We start from the raw sequence: 8,050 nt of genomic DNA, 5'->3' as shown, positions 1-8,050 counted from the left end.
TCTCCTTTTAAGAATGATTTTGGAATTTTCCTAAATTGGGTAGTAAAAGATATAATGGACCATACTAAAATACTCCAATTCAGGCCCAACATAAAAAACTCCCATAAAGAGACTAACATGGGAATATAATTGAATAATAATATATATAATATAGCATATTTTAGGAAAAAAATAATTATTTTATAAGACCATCGAGAGTTTCGGAAAAATCCTCAAATTTGGAAGAGGTACGTAGATGGAGTATAAATGTGAACAATGCTTGCAATGCAAATCATAACATTGTATAAAATAATTTTGATTTCAAAATAACGTAAGCGCTCTAAAACCTTCGACACAACTTTATCAACATTGAGAAATTCTCATAAAATCTCGAAAATAAAAGTCGGATCTTAAAATTTCCATCGGAAGTGTCCCACTTTGGACATGAATACACTCCCTTAGTAGAGGGACAAATTAATATTATTTGAAAGTGAAAATAGTAAAATAATTTAATTCTTTTTAGGTTTTACAAATGTTAACATAGAAAAAACTTTAACATACAATATAAGTAGAACTATTAATAAGAGTCGACTATCGGGTCGGCCCATTAGGCTTAACCTTTTACAGGAGCCGGACTTCATAAAAAGGTGGGACTTTATCAGGCCGAACCTTATCGGGTCAGGCTTTTTGATGGCCCGTCATGGGCTGCCCACAGGCTTTAGGGCGAGCACCTTAAAGAATTAAAAAAATTAGGGTAAATAGTGTTATACCCCCTGCAAAATAGGCGAGTTTTGCGTTACCCCCCTGCAAAATATTTTTTTGAGATTACCCCCCTGCAATGTCAAGATTTTTTGCGTTACCCCCCTGGCTCAACAAGTGGGCATATGACATGGAAGAATCTTGACGTGGCATGACACATGGAAATTAATTTATTTTTTATTTATTTTTAATTGCCAACTCATTAATTAATGTGGGTTTTTAATTAAAAAAATGAAAAAAAAACTTAAAAGTTGTTATATTTTTATGAACTTACTTAAAAGAAAGTTTTTTTTTTTTTACTAAAAGTTGTTATTATATATATATATAAAAAAATTCTTATATATATATATATATAATAACTAATAATAGAGTAACCAAAAAAAAAATGAAGATGAAAAAAAAACTAATAATAATAATAGTAACCAAAAAACTAATAATAATAATAATAATAATAATAACTAATAATAATAGAGTAACCAAAAAAAAAAGTTTCTTTAAAAAAAAGTTTTTTTTTTAAAAAAAAGTTTCTTTAAAAAAAAAAAAGATTTCTTTAAAAAAAAAGTTTCTTTAAAAAAAAAAAATTTTTCATTTTTTTTAATTAAAAAATAAATAATTACTGAGTTGGCAATTAAAAATAAATAAAAAATAAATTAATTTCCACGTGTCATGCCACGTCAAGATTCGTCCATGTCATATGCCCACTTGTTGAGCCAGGGGGGTAACGCAAGGAATCTTGACATTGCAGGGGGGTAATCTCAAAAAAATATTTTGCAGGGGGGGTAACGCAAAACTCGCCTATTTTGCAGGGGGGTATGACACTATTTACCCAAAAAATTATTTAAAAAAAATTGTTTAATCTTTTTATTGTTATATTTTGGTCATATTTTTATGCATAAATTCATATATAATTTTTTAAATTAATTTTGTTATTTTATTGTTATTATTTGTATTTTGTTCCTATCTATAATAATAATAATAATAATAATAATAATAATAATAATAATAATAATAATAATAATAATATGACAAAAAACTTATTGGATTGGAATGAGATTATTTGTTAGACATTTGTTTGTTTAATGAGGATAATGAGAAAGATATTGTTGTTTGAGAGATTAAGTGAGAAAATATAGGGATATAACAACTATTTCACAAAAAATAAATATTTTTAATTATTAAAAAATTCTCATCTCACCTAAAATTGTTTAAATATTTCAATAAAAAAATATTCTATATTAATAAAAAAAAAAAAAGAAATCTGATTAAATTATATAAAATTTAAAAAGTTATCACACTTGTATCAACTTTATGAATTTAAATTATAAAAAATATTAAGATAATATGATAAGAAATTAAATAATTATTCATCAAAATATTCTTATATAATTTCTGAAAGAACAAAATACAACATTTAAAGGGTAACATTAGAGTACACAAACATTATCTCAACTCCAATAACAAACACTAAAGTTAAATAATCCAAAAGCATAACAAACAATAAAACTTTTCACTCAATTACTTTGTAAACACTTGCAACATTACTTTGATCGAACATTGTAAACTTGAAACATAAAATATCTCCAACAATAAATTCACCAGTAAAACAAAAATTATTCCAGCCTACTCCAATGGATGTAGTTTGAAGGTGTGAAAACACAAGAGGGGGGGGGGGGGGGGGGGGGGGGGGGGGGGGGGGGGGGTTGAATTGTGTTTTAGCTAAGTTAAAACTTTTTCAAGTTCTTAACTCAACTAAGTTAGCAGCGGATAAATAACACAAATAATAACAAGATAGAGAGAGAAAGTACACAGGCAATTTATACTGGTTCCTCTCACAAAACGAGAGTAGTCCAGTCCCCTTGCACTTCCAAGGGATTTCACTATAATCACACAAGATTACACCTGCTCAAGCACACAAGCAAGAGACTTCACAACAATGCTCAAGCACACAAGCTTAAGACTTCACACTTAAGCACACAAGCTTAAGTTTCCTCAAGTAATAGTAAAGTATATGAAAGTATACAGATGCTCTTAGAAGAACCTAAAGAGAGCAAATACAAAGAGTACAGAGTATATGACTAAAGTGCAAAAACACTTGATAAGAGGTTCAGAGCTTGTATACACAGAATTCAGAGTTTGTTCAGCGCACGTTCAATCCTTAATAATTGTTATTTAATGCAGCTGATCCTTCTAGTATATATATCACCAGAAAAGAGTCGTTGCAAAAAGAACCGTTGGAGTTGATAATCTTTTGTCTTCAAGCAGTCTGTCTTGATGCAGTTTGTTTGTATCTAAACTGAGTAAGAGTTTCAGATACTTTGACTACTGCAGAGTAGACTTTCCTTATTCAGCTAACAAGTCTGAAGACCCATGTTCTCAAGTGAGGACAGACAAAACGAGAGTAGCTGAACTGATCAGGCTTGAAAGGTCCTTTTCTTCATTGGTAGAAGAGTTGACTTGCAAAGGGAATCTTCACAGCTTTCAAAAAGATCTTCAGAGGTTGATGAAGCTTTAGTCACTCAAGAAGTTCTGAAGACTTCATCATCTGAAGGTTGTAACTTCTGAAGTCCAACATCTTCTGAGCGCTTGTGATCTTCTGAATTCACATCCTCTGAGCTTCACTCAGAGCTTATCTGATGCTTATATCTGCGCACTTAAAATAAATTTTTAGTCCTTCCAATTGTTTATTAATACTTTGTTATCATCAAAACCTTTATAGATTTAGGGGCTAACATTTTTAAATCAATTTTGTTCCAACAATCTCCCCCTTTTTGATGATGACAAACATAAGTATTAATTGACAATTGTTGTTAAATTAACTTATCATGTTTCTCTTAGGTTTGTGAGGTTTGCAAGCTCCCCCTAAGATTGATACTTCTTAAAGCCAAAGCTTTAAGTTATATCCATGATATTTTAATTTAGTGTAAGATTAAGATAATTTGAAATAAAACAAATTTCATATCTTTCTTCAGAGTGAGAGGTTTGCAAGCTCTCCCCCTAAGTCTCATAAGGCTAAGTTAAGATTGCACTCTTAACTTATCCTTACTTATGAAATTTATTTCAGTTTCAACTAACTTAGTCTCCACATTGAAATACGTAAAATAACTTAAAAGTAACAACTTTTAACTTAATGGATAAAGGCGTGAGCGTGGTTTCAGCTTTGAAACTTATCACTTATCAATTAATGCGTAACTACTCCCCCTTTTGTCATTATCAAAAAGAAAAAAAAATTTATATAACCAAGACAGTGAAAGAAGAAGAGTGGTTGTTACAAAGGTGAATTTATTTCAAAAACAAGAAACAACGCGCTCAAAGGTTTATAAAAAGGTGAGCGAGTTAACATGCATTCTTCACATAAAAACAAGAATAAACGAGTATATCAAGAAAGATCAAGAAGAATGAGAAGGTTTAGTTCACGCATCGCAGAGTTTCGGAGAAAGAAAGAAGAAGAAAAACGCGAAAAAGATGAGAAAAATAAAGAAGACGACAAGAAACCACAAGAAGCTGAGATTATAATCATCTCATCAGATTCTGAAGCTGAAGAGAATGAAGATGATGCTGACTATGTTGAGTTCTTGGCTGGCTATGTTCCAGAAGAAGAACAAGAAGAAGAAGAAGAAGAAGAGCAGAACCCAGATCCCATAGAAATTTCATCAGAGGATGCTGAGGAGAAATCTGAGATTTCTTCTGAGTATTATCCATCTGATTAGGATTAGGTTGTCTTTTTCTTTTTCTTTTTACCAATGTACTCAACATTGTGAGATCATTAATAAAAATTTTCGTTTAAAAGCTTCTGGTGTTCTTATGTTCTTATTTATCAAAGAAAATTAGCACAAACAAAAATATAACAAACCAAATAACTAAGTGAAAATCCGAAATAAGAAATTGTTCAGACAAAGTAAAGAAAATATGAATATCAAGTTCAGAAGATAAAAAAACATAAAGTGCAAAGAATCCTAAGGTTTCTTGAGAAAGGCTAAGAGCTGGTCAAATTTGTCATTCAGAGACCCCACGTTGGAAACTAGACCATCCACTTTAGATTCCAGGTTGAGGTGAGCTGTCCTTTGCCTTTCCAAACCTTCTTGTTGTTCCCTCAGAGCTTCTTGAAAGATCTGCAGCTGATCAACAACTACAGGAGCTTGATCTTCAACCAAAGGTGCCTTGCCTTTATCAGAGGAGGGTTCACCTTCCTCTTGATACTCAATCATCAGGACATCATCCTGATTCAGTACATCCAGTACATCCTCTTCTGGGGCATCCTCTTGATGTAGCTCATTTGCCAACTGGGCAACTCTAGCAGCAGCTTCTTCTAGACGTTCCTTCTCAACCCTGTGAGCTTCAAGACTCTGAAAAAGCTTGGAATCAATCCAGCAAACCTTGAAAGCAGATAAACGCTGTTCAGCAGCAGCAATGGCTTCAAGTTTGGCACGCTCAAATTCCTCATGACTATAAGAAGTCAATCTCTTCAAATCAGCCCTTGCCAAACTGTCCTTCATAAAGCTTATCACATCCAGATCTCTCTTACCAATAGCAGCCTTAATGTCTTCGCCTACAGCATCCAAAGCCTTGCAGATCTTGGCCTTAAGACTTGACACCTCTAAATCCACATCAGAGGAACAAGCTAAGAATCTGTCCTTTATCTTAGATAACCTAAGTAAGTCATCATGAAGCTGAGTGGATAGATTATCAAAAGGGTTAGATGAAGAGGGTGAGAGATTAGGAATGGTAGAGAAGTTTGGTGATTCATTAGCAGGGTTGTTAATAACAACTTCTGCCTCTGAAGGCTTGGGGGCACAAGTGTGAATACGCTCAGGAGAAGCATGTTCAGCACTTGGGTTTGGTTGAGGTTCAGAAGATGGTTCAGGAGATTTGCGTGTGGATGTTGGTTCAGGAGATTTAATTTGAGAGAGTTGTTTTGTGGGAGAAGCTTGTTCAGTGATTGGAATATGTGATTCTGGTTCAGATGATGGAATGGTAGGTGTTTCTTTTTGTGATTGGGGTTGAGGTGAATTTGGTTTAGGGGGTGATGAAGATTTATGGGTAAAGGTTTGATTATTTAGGGGGTCTGGGCTAAGATGTTTTTCTAGTTCAGAAAGAGGGTTATCAGAGGTTGGAATAATTGTGGGTTCAGGAAGTATAGTCCTAAGGGGTTTTGTATAACCTATTCCAACTTCAGCTTCATTAAAGACAAACTTAGAAGACTTACCTTTAGGAACAGGAACTTGTCTTCTACGAAGTTTGGCAGCAAGAGTCTCTTCATCTGATTCAGTTGCATCTTCAGACTCAGTTTCTTCAGATGAACTGTCTACCTCAACAACAATAGGCTCTTTGGAAGGTCCTTCAGCAGCCTTGTTTGCAACTTCTTCATGTTTCTTCTTGGTTCTCTGTTCAGCAGCAGCTTGCTCCACCTTAATTCTCTTCTGAGCCAAGAGATCTGGCTTAGGTTGATCAGTTTGAGAAACAACCTTTCTCTTAGGTCTCCTTGTAGGATTATACATGTTTGCAGGCGCAGGAGGAATCATACTCCTATCAACAATGAATCCTTCTTCTCTGAGCACTTCCAAATAGTCCTGAATGATGTGCTCAGCATCAGCTTCTGAAATAACTGGATATCCATCCACATACAAACGATCTTCAAGACGAGCAGATAATTCTTGTGGAGGTGCAACCAGCTTTGTAGAAGTAAGACGCATCTTGGTAAGGAAACTGGCATGTAGGATTTCAGGCGAGAACTTCTTCTGCACAAGTTCTGGATGGAACTTCTTCAGATTCTCAACAACATGACCTTGATACAGAAGGTCTGATAGCAGCCTAGGATAAACAATAGTTGTTTTCCTCTGAGATTTGCTAGCGAAGATTGCTTCACATATCCTTTCAAAAAAGTAGTCTCCAAGATTCACCTTCTTTCCTGTCAGAAGGAAATACAGCAGATGACGATGAGTCCAGGAGATTGTATCAGTCCCACCAACCCTTGGACTGATAGCTGCTAAGATGATCTTGAAAAGAACTCTGCATTCATCAGTCAGTCCTTTGACTTTGCCTTTCAATGAAAAATCAGTGCAGATGAGATGCAGAAGATCATCTCTGTATCTGGTATCCTTCTCAAATGCATCTAACTCTATCCCAGAGTTAGGCAAACCAAGTAAAGCATTGAAGTGAATAGGCGAGAATGCCATATTCATCCCACAGATATTTGACCTAATCTGTATACCAGTGAATTCCAACAGACCCATTTCCTTCCTAGTTTTTCCTTTCAGACTAGGATCCCTTTCAATTGCAGCAAGTTCTTCCTTCTTAGCTTCATGCTTGTCAAAAACCTTAGCTTTCATCCAGAATTTCTTCAGCAAATCTGGATATATAGGACCATTAAGCATGTCGAAGTACTTATCCCAACCCTGAGTGATAAAGTACTTTTTAATGTCAAACCCATTAGCTTGTAGACCGTCGAAATCAACCATCTTCTCTGAAAGAAAAATGAGTTCAGATTCTGGAAACTCCATCTCGTTCCCAACGATCTGAAGATTTTTGAACATAAATGGTGGAATCCTTGTTGACGAAGAAGACGAAGCACCAGCCATTGTTGGAGATTAGGGTAAGGTTTGGAACTAATGAGAGAGAAAGAAAGTTTGTTGAAGGTTTAGAGAGAAAGTGAAAGTGTAGGTTGTGAGAGTGAGAAGTGTGCAAGTGTATTGTGTAAGTTTTATTTAAATGCACACAGTTAACACGAAAATAGCAAATTTGGGAAGTTACGCTAATTGACAGAAAGTTGAATACCAAAAATCATCATTAACCACCCACTACCTGACACACGTAGACCACGTGCAGAAATTTACTCGGTAACTGCTATTTTAATGGACAATTGTTCAGCAGTGAATACTAAACGTTTCCCACTTAAATAGATCAGAGCCTCTGAGATATTTAAAATTCTCTATCAGAGTTAAGTACTTCAGAGCTTGTGTTTCAGATGTTCTGAGACATAAGTTCTGATATACATAACCTCTTACACTTTAATTGCCAAAAAAAATTTTCATTCAGAGATTGAAAACATGTTCAGATGTTTCTTTAAAAAATCAAATCTTTCAACATGTAAGGCTTTAGTAAATATGTCAGCCCATTGATTTTCAGTATCAACAAACTTAATATCTATAATGCCTCTCTGAACATAATCTCTGATAAAATGGTGTTTGATTTCAATATGTTTGGCTCTAGAGTGTAGGATAGGATTTTTAGACAAATGAATGGCTGCAGTATTATCACAATATAAAGGAATATTGTTACTGCTTACCTGATAATCTTCTAACTGATATTTTAACCA

Source organism: Trifolium pratense, linkage group LG2, assembly GCF_020283565.1.
Source record: "Trifolium pratense cultivar HEN17-A07 linkage group LG2, ARS_RC_1.1, whole genome shotgun sequence".
Lineage (NCBI taxonomy): Eukaryota > Viridiplantae > Streptophyta > Magnoliopsida > Fabales > Fabaceae > Trifolium > Trifolium pratense.
This window is presented reverse-complemented; position numbering follows the sequence as displayed.